The sequence below is a fragment of the Stegostoma tigrinum genome, chromosome 12 (genome assembly GCF_030684315.1).
Source record: "Stegostoma tigrinum isolate sSteTig4 chromosome 12, sSteTig4.hap1, whole genome shotgun sequence".
Classification (NCBI taxonomy): Eukaryota; Metazoa; Chordata; class Chondrichthyes; order Orectolobiformes; family Stegostomatidae; genus Stegostoma; species Stegostoma tigrinum.
In genome coordinates, this window is record NC_081365.1 from 71,456,126 (window position 1) to 71,472,229 (window position 16,104).

The following is a 16,104-nucleotide window of genomic DNA, read 5'->3' on the forward strand; positions in this document are numbered from 1 at the left end:
GGACCTTGGAGAAGTCTTTTTTCCCCCCACTATATTGCTATATTTTGAGCTAGATCTAATTCGAAACTGGACTTTTAAGTTCAACTGTACATCTTTTAATCTTCAATTATTTTCTTTCTTTTTATTTACTAAAGATCTACTAATGTAGAGTTGTATGTGGAGAGAGGAGGTGCAAAATGAGTGAAGCAATGCCTGTAATGTTGAAAGCGTCTCCTACTTTGTAAAATGCATTAGAAGTTGATTCTTAACCCCTTCAGCACTGAAATGTGCAGTGCAAAACATGTTTTGAAATTTATGTACATTTTATGAATTTCTAAATTGTTTTAGAAACTAATTTGTTTTTCTTGTGGAATGCTGCAGGATTTATAGTTTTGAGTTGGACTAAATACTCTTGATCCGTTGCATAATCACTTTAATGTTACATATTCCCTAAATCTCTCTAACAAAGAATTACTAAGTAAAGTCACTTGCATAGATCAACTGTGTCTCAGCCGCAAAGGAGTACCTACATAGCAATGTGGAAACATTTCCACTTGTCATTGTTCACTTTTATTGTCACGTTTCTCGACTGAATTTGCCAATCACTCCTGAATTATAATTTTTAATTCTGAAAATTCACACCACTTTGAGATTGCAGTAATATTTAGATTATATATAATCACAATTAAATTCTATCATTCTCCTAGATTTTTAATGATATCTGTAGATGAAACTGAGGATCGCTTCAGCTTGTTTATCATAAAATATTTTATTTAGTGCGGTGTTAAGAAGCATCCATGTCAAACTAAAGGCCTAATTCTTAGTATCTTAGTAGTAGCAACAAATGAATGAAACAAATTCATGAAAAATGGTTATTATCAAACTAGATGATGTTCAGGCATGTTATTCCTCAAAGGTTAGGAAGCACTGCATTTTTAAAAATGTATAATTCACCTGGGAAATTCAATTAGCAATAAAATTTTGAAATTTGCCAATGATCCCAAGCATGGAATGGGGGGTGGGGGGAGCGGGGGTGGAGGAAAGCAAGAATGCTTTAAATGAACTGCAATAGGACACAGGCTAACAGAATGGCCAGACAAGTGACAGATGGAGTTTAATACAGGGAAGTGTGAAATGATGCAAACAGGATAGAGGCAGTATAGAAAAACACTCTCTTTTAATGTCCAGGTTGAATGGAAACTGGGGAAACTTTACAAAGGTATATCTTCAAAGGTAGCAGGGGCATCTCGACAAAGTAGATAGCATAGCATATGGAATTTTGGACTTCAGAAATAAAAGAATTGAATATTACAACATGGAAATTATTTTAAACATTTTATGAAGCATTGGTGAGGCTTTGACTGGGATGTTGTCTCCAGTTATCATTGTCACAATTCAAGAAAATCATGAGGATCCTTGACAGGATGTAGACTGTATTTTAATCAGGATGATTCAAAGGTGAGGATTTTAGCTACAAGGTTATTTTGGAAAGCCTTTCATCGTCTCCTTTTGGATTGAAAGATTCAGGGTAGTCTTGGTATTGGTATACAAAGTTACAGATTTTGATAAGATAGACAAACACTTTTGTTTTTAAAACAACTTTCCAAAAGCTGACCAGGGCATGTGATTGGGTCAGAGATGCAAGAACAGATATGAGTAAGTTGGTAGTGATGTGAAACTTGTTTCTCTCAGAGGCAAGTGGAGACTGGGATTATCAATCTCAAAAAAAAAACTGGAGGGACACCTTTTTTGAAGGAAATAAACATACAGGACAACATGCCTCGAGTAAAAGATGAGACTGGCTGATACTTGTTCAACAGAGTACTGGCATGGTCTTGGTGTGTTGAATGGCCTCATTTTGTGCTATAAGAGACTCCAAGCAGATTCCTTAGTTCATGGGTGTAAAATTGAATATTTCTTGACCCTCCTGGATGCACTGTTTTAGAACTTTAATGATTGATGTCATCTGATACATGCAATGTGACTTTAATTTCTGCACAGCAGATCTAAGACAGCTCATTTGATAGATTCATTGTCTGCCATTATAGCTAACAGTGATTGAGAAGGCAAGGTGCCACATTAGGTTATTGTGCAAGGCCTGATTTGAGACTTATTATGCCCTTTTTTTGCAATTAATTTTGTAGAAATAGAAATTGAGAGGCTACTAAATGGTCAGATCGGAAGTTGATACATTAGTATTTCTCATTAATTCAAATTGCCTGTGAATTATTGTGTATTTGATTGGCACAACATTCCTGCCAATAACTTGCAATCTGCTATCCATGATAGCACTGAAAGCTGTTATGACTCAAGATTTTAAAGCTTACAATGCTATCCAGCTTCTCTACTGTCACAACATTTCTTAACATAACGAAAATAATCCATAATGAAACTGTATGAGGAACAAATTTGTCCAAGCGAACAATGAAGGTAAATGTTGCAAAAACTAAAATATAAATGGGGAAAAAAAAGGCTAGATATTTGGAGGGGCATTGATCTTAGTTGAACTTTAGTGTTCTTTGCTTTTTATTTCTTTACTTCTCCTGTATTGCCAGTTTTCTGCTTCAACCCACCCCACCTCAAGGCTCTGACTTTGGGAAATCGTGAAGCATAGCCCGACAAACTGCAGAATCTTAGCCAAATGATCACCTTTTCATGCATGAGACTGGCCACCAACAATCCAAGGAGTGTTATTCACATGAGATCTAGACAAAGGCTTCTTGCCCCGGATCCAAGATTAGATACCTGACAGCACGCTTGTGGTGAATGTGGACTTTGGTTATCCTCCTTTTTTCTCGTTATCCTTGTTACACTGAAATAAATTTTTCGTGCCACTACTGTACTAGGCAGGAGGAAAAGGAAGTAATATTGTAAAATCTTTGTTTTTAACTTGCACCCTTCAAATTGCAGTTTTTAACTATTTGTATGAATGCACTGCAGTAGCTGTTCCCTACTGATTTTGGTTTTATCATCTTTATTACTCAATATATTGACTTCTTTTTGATTTTTAACTTGTTGAATTTACAGGCTATGTTTATCCTCCTTTAAATAACATTGAAATCTTTGCAAGTACAATTTCAAATGATCATCTGATACCAGCTGTTGGCTTGATCTCCTGGTCAGCCAGTTAATCGAATTATTCTACAATGTTTACAACTTTCTTTATTCAATTCCATTTGACATTTAGAAATGAAGAGATTCAGGCATGCCTGGCAACCAAAATATTTTGACAACTTTTTTTTTGCATGTAAAATTTGAAACCCTAGTAATTTTTTCTTTGTATTTAAATTCTTTTGAAGGAATAATCTCTTGTGGATAGAAAGAAACCCGTTGGCATACTATATTTGGATTTCCAGAGGGCATTGTGACACATTGGGTTATTGTGCAAAGCAGTAGCATGTGGATGTGGGGATAATGTAATAACGAACAGTATGCATAAATAGGTATTTTCCTGATTTTGGTAGGATGTGATGAGCATGGTCCTGTGGGACTGTGGGATTTTTTACAGTTTTGTCAGTGACTGTGGAAGGGAGCAAAAGCCTGGCAACTAAATTTACAAATGAGAAAGATGAAGGTATGGTGTGAAGAGGACATAAGGAAATTGCAAATGGAAATGAGTTAAGTAGGCAAAATCTGCAAGTACAATGTGGGATAATGAGGAATTATTTGCTTTGGCATGAAGAATTTTTAAAAAGTAAGTGGAGCTGGGGAACGCATCAGAGGAGCAGGAAAGCTGACATTTTGGGTGGGGACCCTCCTAGTGTTTTGGTGCTCGAGTCACAATGAGATTAACGTGCAGGTATAATATGTAATTAAGTTCTAATGGAATCATGTCTTTTTATTAGAAGAATTGGACATAAAAATGAAGTAGCTCTGCAGGATACTGATGAGACTACATTTTGAATACCTGTGTGGTTTTGTTCCCTTTGTTTAATGAAAGAAGTAAATGCATTGGGAACGATTTCTGAGGAGCCCTCCTAGATTGATACCTGAAGTGAGCTAGTCGTGGTCTTAGGAAAGGCCAGAATGTGTTGGTTTTTCCTGGGATTTAGTGGAGACTGAATTAATTGAAGTTCATGAGATTTTAAATGGACTTGACAAGGTGAATATGAAAAGTGTTTCCTTGTGGGTGAGTACAGAGCTGGGGGCACAGTTTCTACATAATAACATAGAAAATAGGAGTGGGTGTAGGCCATTTGACTTCGTGCCTGCTCTGCTCTGGTGTAATCATAGCTAATCTTCAAACTCCATACCCCAGTTCTATCTCTCTTCACCCCCTCACCCCATACCCTTTGATCCCTTTTAGCCATGAGGTATATCTGTTAGGATTTTATAGGTTTGCGATTTTCCCCTAAACCTTGCCCCCTTAAAATTCTTTAGAAGCTCTTATAGTTAAAGGCTTTTAGGGCAGATTGGAAATGTTTTGAGTTACGTGCCTGGAATACACTTTTTTTCTTAAACTGGTGGAGATAGGTAGTGTCACTCATTCCCCTAGTAAAAGTCTGTTTCCATTTTAAAAATATCCAAAGGTTATCGGAGTAGGTGGAAATTTGGAATTTGAAACACCAATCAGCCATAATCTGAATGGCCGAACAGGTTCAAGGGACTGAATGATCTACTTCTGCTCTGAACAAATGTGGATTTGTATATTTTGTAGTTCAATTTTTTTACATTGACTATACACAGTGACTTAATTGGATTATGTCACTCAGAATTCCAGAAACAGCACACGTAGATTACTATATCAATGAATACCATAACAGAAATTTCTCATACATCTTATGAACACAAATAGTTTAATTGCCTTAATTTTATATTCACAAAGCTGAGGCTATTTTTCTGTAATTTCAAAGTAAAATCAAAACTGGTGTGGAGGTAGATTTAATGGCAACATATAGTTGGCAAAATATGTAGGATTACTTTGTGGTGATATAGTCAGGAGTAAAACCTTGACAGTGCATGAGACTGGATGCAGAAGTGTGGCCTAACAGGTTTGAGAACTCTCTTTGAGCTACTTGTTTAGCTTGAGCTTCTGGAAGCATCCTTTTAGGTATCACAGTATGTTTTGGGCCACACTTTTTTTGTGGTGTTTTTTCCCCCTCAAATCAAAATGCTTCCCTGTTTTCTGTGAAAGAACCACTTGAGTGTCAGTTCTAGAAAGAAGACTTGAGCATAATGTTAATAATTTGTACAACTACTGTGCATATTTTTAAGGTGTTTCTGCATGAAAATGGTCAGTTTTGATAAGTTTCAGTTTAGCAGAGTCTTGTTAGCCTAAGATTCAATGAGGAAGAAGGCAAATGGCATACTTCTGTGAACTGTTGCTGCTTTGAGATCATTTTTACTATATGCCCTGATATCTTCAAACTACACTGCTTACAAAATTGGCATTAAAAAACACTCCATGCCCTACATTATATTTCTCAAGTGTAATAAAAACTGAGATAGCTATCTAGATCTAAATTGACAATTTTTTTAAAAATAAGTTGATTATAATAATTGTAGGGAATGAAGAAATAACATGTTATATTTGAGTGGTTTCGTTGCTCGGGCAAGAGACAAATCTTATATTAAGACCACTGTTTTTAAGTTGTGACCCAAAAGTTAGATATTAAATCTTATTCAATACAAAATGTTAATCAGAATAACAGGTTTGACTAGTAATTTCTGTTTAATGTGGCAATGGTTGTTGTTGTATTGCTCATTTAATGAAGTTGATCCATATCAGATCTTTCACTATGGTTGACTTTACTGAGATTCAAAATGCTCAGTTTACTTCAGATGTGCAGCTAAATTAGTGGACAATGTGGAGCTCACTGATTTGGGGGCAGGGGAGTGGTAGCTTGTGGCCCAGGTTCAAATCCCACCTGCTCCAGCAGCTTATTAACTCCTTCTGAACAGGTTTGTTATCTTTTTTAAAAGATCAGAGCTGACCAATGGAGGTGCCTGTGGCACAGGGGTGGTGTCCCCACCTCTAGACCAGGAGATCTGGGCTGAAGTCCCTCCTGCTACAGAGGTGTATAATAAAATCTCTGAGCAGGTTGTTTAGAAAATACTCTTAGAACTGATTTTTTTTTTGAAAAACTCTAAAATAAAGTTGCAGGACTGGCATCTTTCAAATGCCTAGCAAAACAGATTATTATAGAATGCTGATATTCTTTGGAACTTCTGACCCTGCTATTTTTCTCGCGTTGCAAGAGTGCAACAGATGTCAGGATGAGTTGGTTGAACAGTTGAGTTATTGTTTTTTTTCCTCGGAACCGACAGTGGTTCTGCAACTATGGAAAAGAGCACGCATTTAGCACAATGCAGTACTATTCAGACCTCCAGTATCAATCTTATGGGTCTTCATTTCCAGTTGTGATAAATATTGCAGTATGTTTATAACTAATCTGCACAAGCTTTGAAGTTTGTTCGTGATGGTACTCAATAGCAAGCAAACATTTTCACAATTGGAGTTGCTCGAGTACTGAATTGTATATGAAGACTATTAAAAATAACTTTATCTTTAAGTGGAATTGTTATTTTATACTACTTTACAAATCTATTACTTAATGTTGCTACATTTTAAAAGGGGGCCCGTAATGTTGTCCTGAATTCAGACACTTGTTGTAGGTTACGCTGTATTAGAGTGCTTTTGTCTTTAAGCAACCTTCTAAAAACAAGTGTCAACTTCCATGCTGATTTTTTTTTTAAATTCATGAGTGTTTTTGTTATTTAGAATGTGGCCATTGCTTATTAGATCAGCATTTATTATCCATCCCTGATTGCATTTGCAGGAGGTGGTGAGCAGCCACCTTGAACCGTTTGAGTCCATTAGAGTTGGATATGCCAGTGTATTAGGAATGGAGTTCTAAAATTTTGATCCAGCAACAGTGGAGGGACACTAACATTGTTCCAAGTCAGAATGATGTGTGACTTGGTGGGGAAGTAGTGATTCCCATGCACCTGCTACCCTTTTTCCTTTGAAATCGTGATGGTCACAGGGTTGGAAGGTAAAGTGGAGTTCTGTAATCTTGTAAAAAGTACGTGCTCCTGCCGTTTGCTTGTCTGAGGAAGGAGTAAATGTTTAATATTATGAATGCTGTGCCAGTCAAGTAGACGTTTGTTTGTTTTTGTTCGTTCTGGATGGTGTTCGAATGTCTAAGCAACACTGAAGCTACATTCATTCAAGTGGAGAATATTCTAATTTATTCAATTAATATGGAATATTAATATTGCAAATACTCTTTAAGCATAGTGTTTTCAAACTCCAATATCTGCAGCATCCGATGCAGATTTCATCAAATTCAGTTTAATTACCTGAGGATCCTACACTGGATCGGATATGGCACTTTTTTGCCTTTTAGCAGCTTCTCTTTGCCATAAAATCATCCTATGCATCCATTAAACATCGTATTCCATTTTTCACTTTGAAATGCGGTGCAACAGTGTCTTAAGGTGATTTGATGATGAAACCTCCATGTCAAGTAGGGCAGCATTATGTTTCAGAGATAGTAGGAACTGCAGATGCTGGAGAATCTGAGATAACAAGGTGTAGAGCTGGACGAACAAGGTAGGCCAAGCAGCATCAGAAGCATTACGTTTCACTTTTTTTTTACGGAGGGTTTTTCTTATCCATCCACCTGTTCCACTCAGTTCAACTTTGATCCTTGATTGGCTAGTGAATCGATGATGACTTGACTGGATTCCTCTTGATGGTTTTTGAATCAACTTGACAAAAGGCATTCAGCTTTTGGCTTGGGAAAATTTGGAGGTGTGATGAATTATAAAGTATAATTGCACGGTGATTGCATTTTCAAACAAACCTGCAGCTGTTGCACTTGATGCATTAGGAAGCAGACCAAAATTTATTGGGATGGGCAGGAATGTGGAATTGAGGTCAAAATCAGATCAGCCATGCTCTTACCGCAACAGGCTTGAAGCCAAATTCCTTGCTCCTCTTAATGATTTGTATTGTGAGGAATGCATTTAAGGGTTGAGCTGCAGATGTTCGATCCTCTTAGTATAGCAACAATGTGGATGTCATCCTTTCAAGAACCAGGGATCTGAGCATGTCTCCATTTAGTAAACTGCATTATTTACTTAGTTACTAAGACACCTATTCTATGTATTATTGATCCATATCTTCACTCCATCCAACAGCTGTCATGAACATGCACAAAGCATCCTATCAGAAATCCAGCTTCTTGATATGGTTTGAAAATTACTTTGGTGTTAACTTCATCCATGGACTAGGCAAGCTAGTACTACTACAGATCTTGTCATTTTCAATAAAACTGTTTTGAACACCCCTTGCTACACAATTTTGGCTGCTGGGTTTTAAAGTGCCTAAAAACAGATTTTACATGGTACAAATTTTGCAAAGCTAGCAAATCACAATGGTGGTAAACTACACATTACTGAACCCCATCAAAGGTCTATAATTCAGAAAATGTACTTTCCTGAAGAAAATTGTGCTCCCTTTGATTTTTGTTCTGTACTCATTCTCCAATAGGTGCCTTTTTATTCATATCAAAACCTTTCTACATGATATGGGTGAGGGGGGTAGAAAGAGTACTGTAAGCACATTTACCAAGTTACTTGCTATTAAGAATTGATCAGTTTAGTTAATTGCCCAATAAACCTAATTGAAAAATAGTGAATCTAAATTATAGATGTGCTGAATCTCACCATGTGGTTCATTGGAAATTAAGATTGTAATTAACTAATCCACTGCTGTAAAACTGTCATTTCCACTGCAATTCCATTCCTGCAGTTGGCGTGCAGAAGTATGCCACATTTGGTCTTTACCACAGAACTCTGCATGCTGACTCAAATCATGGAATATGTGTACATGTATTAATTTGAAAGTTTCTTCTGCAGTTTTAAAAAAAAAGCTGCAAGAGACCAAGTTGGCAATAAATTTTTTTGGTCAATTAGCAATATAATCCAAGCTAATAATTGGATTGTATTTTTAAGTGGGAGGGGAAGCTATATTTTGAAAATCTTCAAAAAGAAAGCAAATGCTTCTTGAGGTACAACTCAAGAGGTACATCTATGTGTCGTCTTAGGTCAGGAACACATTTTAACTTGATCTGTTCAATTTCCATTAGGACTAGACTTAAAAATTCCAATTTTTGTGGTGTTATTTGCATTGCTCAATGCAAATTTGTTAGATGGTTAAGATGGTAAGTAACCAAGTTTAGGTACATACTGCATGTACTAATTTGAAAGGATTAACAATTGATGTTGAAAGTTGAGAATGGGATAGTTGTAGCTTTTTAACTGTCATCACAACATCTAGCTTATTAATCAATATATTTTTAATTAATACCCAACTAAAGTTATTTAACTTGTGTTCTGTTTGAACCAAACCTTTTATAATTTTGGTGACATTTCTACTGAGCAGCTGTGCAGTGTGTTTTTAAGCAAGTGAAATAACAGTTTCCCTTGGCATAAAGTAAACTTCTACAAATGGTAGATGAGTAGTTTTTGTTTTGCAAACTTGCATATTCTTTCTATAGAACAGCTCGAGGGGGTGGGTGTAGATTTTATCCTACTTTTTAAAATTAAAATGTTTTGCATCTTGCTACTTATCAGTGTCTTAAATATTTAAAATGTTGCTGCTTGCAGCATATGTTTAGACATTCAGATTGTCAGATGCTGTACATATAGGACACCTAGTTGGAACTATGCCCTCTAGGCATGAAAGAAAGGGAAATGAATCATGTGTAATGCAAAGCTTGTGATTTTGAATATCAAGTTTCATTAATGTGAATACAGTTTTGAATTACTGGTAGATTAAATTTTTAGTCATTTCATTTGATTTCAATTGTTATATAAACATGGTGGCTGTTGCAAAGTCTCTGGCTGTTTACTGCCTCAGTCTTTTTGCTAGTTTAGGGATGAGGGGGCGGTGGGAGAATAGTATTAAATTTGAAGAATATTAATCACTACATATTGACCCTGACCTTGTTTCCATATGATTTTTGTTTAATCTTGACATCTGTAATTCATAGAGTATACCAAGATATTACTTCATTTAAGCCTTTTTTTGTTGAAGAATGTTGTCCATGCTAGTACCCCGACTTTGGAAAGAGAAATTTTAAAGCATGGTTAAAATAGTTTTTGCATATGCTTTCTGGGGTAATAAGATGGTATTTGACAATGTATTCAGTTAAGGAATAAAGATGTCCATTTTAGCCCGCTGGTTTTTAACAGATTTTTGTTTAAAATGTCTCTGAACATCAGTTAGTAATAGTTGATGTGCATGTTACATAAAAATTATCCTTTTACTTGAATTATTTTTAAATGTTGAGGTCATTACTTCACGTACGGTTTTCAATTTCCTAAAACTGAATGGTATGTTTTATGGGGGTGGCAGGAACCATAGAATACAAAAATTTCTGTGAACTGTCCAGTTAATGACTTTAGTTTTGTTTAATATGATGGACTTCCACTTTGAATAGAGTTTTAATGCTCATATTCGTCTTGTTTCAACAGATCTCCTAATGTGCCAAAAGTACACTACATAGGTTTATGTACTCGGAAAATGAAACTTGCCTATATTCAGCTTTTGTGGCTGAAAATGATAACGCAAGTACTTTGTCACCAGTGTGTTTTTAACTTCAAGCAGGGAAGTTTGAGGCTTTTTTAGTTTTTTTGTGATAAATTCATAGCTGACCCAACTGTCATGTATTTTTGAGGGATGTTAATATGTCTAACAAGGATTACCCTTCAAAGATCTTAGTCAGGCACAAATATAATTATTTTTCTTAGCCACTCAAAATTATGCTATATTTGTGCTATACATAACTGAAGTATGGGACACATTACTAATGTGTGTTCTTTTGGGAAATCAAAGTAAATTTCAATTTTTGAAAATTGTACTAAAATACAAATTGGTTTAGGTAAATTGTGGTAATTTTGAACCCAAAGTTTTTAGAAACAAACTGGCACTTTGAAGAAATGTAGTTATTGACCTTGTAAACTTCTGTGCAATCTTCAACAAAATTTAAAATTTTACACAAGTTAAACAAACATGAGAGAAATTTCAAATCTGATTATGGCCTGTTACAGTGAATCAGATTGATAGTTTAAATATGATCTATTCTTAATTGGGAATGACAGCTTTTATAAGATGGTGACATTTTCCTTTTTAATAATTCTGTACATACCACATAGCATTTTGTCTTGAGCTTGTAAAAGAAGAAAATGGGTATAGATCATTTTTGAGTCAGCTACATTTTCTTTGATGCTAAGTGTCCAATACACTTCTTCGTGTATAAGACCTGTAACTTGCAGGTTGAAAGGTTGCAGTTATACAGAAATTGGATTTGTCGTTTAAAAAAAAATTAGTATAGTTCACTTTTCCTTTTTATGAAATTTGGAAAACAAACATTTTCAGGATTAACATTTTAATGTCATACTTTTAAGGTCTATCTTGTAATCAGACTAAGTATTGAGATATTTGAATTTCTAGTCATCCATTCATGAGATTTTATTACTTATTTATTTACATGCGATATGAAAGGCTTCAAGTTTAAGTACATGTTCTTACCCATGCCCTGCAAAGAAAGTCCATTTTTTGTGTTTTGTGTTCAGGTTAAAGAATACCAAAGTAAAATATTCTATTCTTTCTTATCTCTTCTCTGCTACCAATTGTCCCTCCTTTCTTTTCCTCTCAAATTCTAAGCTGCTCCTCCTCCTTCCCTCTTCCCCCCGCCTTCCCCACCCCAACCACCCACCCACATTCTTATTATGAATTGACTGAGAAAGATACGCCTTTTGGCAAGTTGCCATGTAAGAATCTCCTTAAACTTTGGTTTTGCATTGACATGATAAAAGTTGGTGTTTATTCTAGACACTTGACATAGTTTTGTTGTGTGTGTGTCTTGTAGAAAGAATCAGGTGTGCGTGAAAATAGTATGCAGTGCAAGATATGTCATTAGGGAGCTGGCATGGCCTGGTCAGATAGGCTTGGCAGTCGATCTGTTTGTGCTTTATTAAAGCAAGATGTTACAGAAACAAAGGTGAAAACGGCTATGCTCCTTTTTCTAATTGTTAGATCATGGGACTCATCTGATATGCTGTTTAAAACACTGGAAAAATCAGGCATACATTTCATGCAATACTACAAATGACTGAACAATTTTTATTCAGATGAGTTTTTTTTTCTGGTTTCCTTTTCCCTTTTGCCAAAGTTTATTTTTCCATGCTCATTTTTTCATTTTATCTTATGACAGCACGTTTGTATATATTCAAAAGAACTACGTGAAATAATCAACCTATGAAAGGCAAAAGTACACTAAATTACAGACATCTGATAGACCAGAGGCGTTTTAGTTGTGTACTGAACCGGGGGGGGGGGGGGGGGCGCGTGGAAACCCAACTGTGCTCTTAAGATTTTGACTGCTTTTCTTTAAAATTAAATTTAGGAAGGAAGTTGCTAATCGAGAAACAAAAATTAAATCATTTTGGGTATAAATAAAATCCTTTGTATTCAGACTTGAAGTTGCGTATCGTTGTGACTTAAATATGAAAGCCACTGTCTTAAATGAATAGTATTGCATAACATGAAATGTCCTACTATGCTTATTTATTAAAATCTTGCTACACAATTGTTTCAGATTTATCTTTTCAGATCTTTTAGGATTTTGAATTTTGGAATCTTGTCAAATTCTACAGCAGCCTAGGGTTGAATAGTAAGATATTCCCGTCTTGATTGCATTGATTTCAGCATCTTTTCATTTTGTTCTGAAACTCTTCTAGATATAACATTAAATGTTAAACCCAAGGTGCAAAGCATTTAAACTTGTGTTTATTGTAAATTGCAAGCGTAATGGAAATCAGGATCATGAACTGTTGATATGAATATGGTTGTAAGCTTTGGCAAATAATTGTACCACCTGAATGTACAAATGATTTGCACATGGCAAAGTAGTAGTAACAAAAAAAATGCTATGGAGTGGCCTCATTGTGCACAGAGGCCTATCATAAAAGAATTAATTAATAGATACAAAATTATCAGAACAGGGTGAAGCTGGAATATGTAGGTTCTGAATTCAGCTGCCTACTTTCCAGTGACTAACCCAGTAAGTTTGCTACTGGAGATTGAATGAATTATTTTGCCAGTGTTACAACCAGAATTCTGATTTGAGTAGTGACATATCAAGCAGTAAGTTAGTCATACTTGTATAAAAATTGTTTGTGCTTTTTGAGAGTCTTCCACTGACACCAAAAGCTAATAAATATAAAATCATAATTTACAGAATTGTGCATGATGAGAGTAAAGGATTTACAGGAGAATTTGAAAGGAGCTTGTAAAATCCCTACGATGAGCCACACTGACTGAAATGAGCCTTTGTATGATTTGCAAGAGCACCTGGAAATGCTGTCAATGGTGAGGTGTTTTGTTTGTTTTATGGGCATGTGGCATCTGATAAGCACGTCAGTACTCTATTTATTTAAGTTATTCTATACTGAAAGTGGGTGCAGAAATTTTAATGGGCTGCATAGGTATGAGTTATTAAAATTCTGCTCCATGTATGAAATATGGATCTTTCTAAACATTGCCAACCACACCCTTTAAAACCACTACTTGACTTTGACTTTGAATTGCATGGGAAAACAACAAATGATTGGGAAGTCTGAAGGGATTAAAATACAATGGTAAGCCCTCTTTGCTTTAATAAAGAATGTGTACTAAAATTCAACAGCAATATAAATGTTACTGAATTGTCACACAATCCAAATTGCTAGAAATTGATGGTTGGAGGCTTATTTCAACTGCTGACTTATTTGAAGCAAGCTGTTATAAAGAAATTAATGACAAGTGATGCCCATAAACCCCTTTCTTGATCTTGTCATTACTGCCATCTTGTACACTTCGTAACAGGGTTTAGAATATTGCTTCCAGTAAAAACTGCAACGATTTGCCTCCTCCAGTTTGCTGTTGCTTTTGACTTGGTTTTTTTAAACATTATTTATTTTTACACTGAAAAAGAAACATGAAACTGTATTTGAACAGAAAAGTGGAAACTATATGGTGTTTCCCTGTCAGGTGCCAGAATCTTAGCAAAATACTTCATACTTCACATCTTTCCCCACAACCCCACCCCCAAAATTGTTCATCCATAAATCAAAACTCCTGAAGATGTATAAAGTTTGCAATCAAACAAAATTCTCCACAGTAGCTGCTGATTTAGAGTTAATGGGAGAAGAGATGCTTCAAGTAGCTTTCATGCCTAATGCCAGTTATCAGATTCTTTTTGTCAAAGTTTTTTTTAATTTTTTAAAATTTAAAATCCAAAACACTGCTTTATTTTTTTTCTCTGTTGAGATTATCTGGTATTGATAATTTTTTTAAAAATTTTTTGCAGTTTAGTCATTAGACTTTTTTTGCTTTGCTTTGTTTCCCTCACTTGCTGTTTCATCACCTCAAATGTTCATTCCCCACCCTCAAAGTGCTGTTAAATGCTAGCGGACTTGGTAATATTGTAGAAGATTTACATTGGGTAAAAGTATCTAGCTACAATACAAGGAGCTGCATTCAAGAGAAGAACTGAAGGGAAAGGGTGTACTTTGTCATTTTTGGTAATCCATGGATCAAAGATTTTCTTGAACAGCCTCCCTGACTTTCAAATGATTCTGGTGATTTGTGCAGTACACAGGTTGGTCTTGCTGTTTTTCTTTTGAGGCCAGATGAAGATCACTTTACGGAACTCAAAGGTGCTACTCAACTGTTAAAGAATATTTTACAGCATAAAACCCAGTGTTAAGGGACTGTAATTCCTTCATTATTTGTGTGTCAGTGAAATATGCTTTCAATTAAGTTAGACACATTTCAGCAATGTACTTACAAATTCTATTGAGAAGATTTGGTTGGTTGCTAAATTTCAATGAATGAAGCTGATCAATCACATTTGCGAACCATATTCAGGAGTGTGATCAGGTGAGGTTTGTCTCAAGTTTATTGTCCAGTTTGTTTGCCTTGTAGGATTGAGTAGCAACTCTTGGCAGCATTGCTAGATGGACCCTGAGCAAGCAATCGGCTTCAATTTGAATCTCTCCTTTTTTTGCGGGGGGAGTGTCAGTTAGATGAGGAATTGGGAAAATCTGTGACCTTTTGAAATCTGACTTTCTTGCTTAGACACTTACTCGGAAAGAAAAAGCTAAAAACCAGTTTAGAACAGTACTTTCATCCCCTTGAATTTAGCAACTACTTTGACTTTAAAAACATTGCTTAGTGTCAACTTGCTTTTATGCAGTGTAGAGTCTAGACTGGATGACCTAGATATTAGCCAAAGGTAGGTTTTAAGGACTGTTTTGAAGGAAAGAAAGAGGTTATGGCAGAGCAATTTTATAGGGAATGCCAGAAGTCAGGCCCAAGTTACTGAAGATGCAGCCACCCACGGCAAAGCAGTTAAAATCAGGATGTCAGAAGGAGCAGAGAGATAGGGAAGGATGAGGCCATAGAAGGATTTAGATAGGAGGATGAGAAATTTCTATCATGTTGGTGCTTAACTGACAACCACAATAGATCTGCAAGTATGGTATTTATTGATGTGTTGATAGTGCTTTGTGCAAGGTAGGATGCAGGAAACAGGATTTTAGATAACATTTATTGAGAAAAGGGAATCCAACCAGAAGAATATAAAATAGTCAAGATGAGGTAACAAACACCTAAGCAGACAGGGTGGTGGCATATATGTGCTTGGAAGCTCATCACAGGATCAAATCTGACACCATGACTGCAGACACTAATTCAATGTCAGACTGTTACCAGGAAGAGAAATTGAGTCTGTGGCTAGAGAGCAATGATTTTGGCCTTTGATATTTATTTGGAGAAAATTCCTGACAATGGATGTTACAGAAACAATCTGTTTAAACAGTGGAGGGTTTGCATGGGAACTGGTGAAGTACCTTTTCAGTATGTGCTAACCAGTGTGTTTGAGGATCATGCTGACGGACCACATGTAGATGAGATCCAGAAAGGATCAATGTGTGACATGACGATGCATGAGTGGGAAGAAAACTCTGATGCCATTGCAACAATTAGTTAACTGATATTTTCACCAATCCATAATATGGTCCATGTGAAGCGAGTGGTGCATCAGTAATGTAAACTTTCTGGAATCCACC

General features: G+C 35.8%; 1 long non-coding RNA gene across 3 annotated transcripts in view; it reads left to right on the forward strand.

Moving 5' to 3' along the window:
• LOC125457013 (uncharacterized) overlaps nt 1–16,104 on the forward strand; it is a 49,157-nt gene that overhangs the window by 16,813 nt on the left and 16,240 nt on the right. For all 3 annotated transcript variants that reach the window (XR_009446570.1, XR_009446571.1, XR_007248553.1), the window contains one exon: nt 13,233–13,363. This is a non-coding gene — a long non-coding RNA (uncharacterized LOC125457013). The remainder of the gene's footprint in view (nt 1–13,232; nt 13,364–16,104) is intronic.